Raw genomic sequence first — 653 nt, 5'->3', positions numbered from 1 at the left:
CCACAGGTGGCAGGGGGAGAGCGCCCGGGAAGGGCCGCTCCTTGGGAGAAAGATGGGAAGGGACCCCTTGGGATGCACAGGGACATTCCCACAGGGAGCCTCTGGAATATCCCCCCAGGAAGGGCCATTCCCTGGGAGAAATCTGGGAAGGGACCCTTGGGATGCACAGGGACATTCCCATGGGATCCCACAAACCGCCAGCAGGGATCATCCCAAAAAAGTGACCGTTCCTCGGCAGAAATCTGGGAAGCGACCCCCGGATCCCACAAATCCCCCTTAACAGGGCCCATTCCCTGGGAGAAATCTGGGAAGGGATCCCTGGGATGCACAGGGACACCCCCACGGGATCCCACAAACCGCCAGCAGGGATCATCCCGAAAAAGTGACCGTTCCTCGGGAAGGGACCCTCGGGATGCACAGGGACATTCCCACAGGGAGCCTCTGGAATATCCCCCCAGGAAGGGCCATTCCTTGGCAGAAATCTGGGAAGCGACCCCCGGATCCCACAAATCCCCCTTAGCAGGGCCCATTCCCTGGAGAAATCCGGGAAGGGACCCCCCAGACCTGCTCAGGGCACCCCATGGAGACCCCACGGATCCCCCCTCCTTCCCATTCCCGGGAGAAATCCGGGATCCGCCCCCACTTTTCCCCGG

Source organism: Corvus brachyrhynchos, unplaced genomic scaffold, assembly GCF_000691975.1.
Source record: "Corvus brachyrhynchos isolate BGI_N302 unplaced genomic scaffold, ASM69197v1 scaffold692, whole genome shotgun sequence".
NCBI lineage: Eukaryota > Metazoa > Chordata > Aves > Passeriformes > Corvidae > Corvus > Corvus brachyrhynchos.
The sequence above is the reverse complement of the archived record's forward strand: the minus strand, read 5'-3'. Positions refer to the sequence as shown.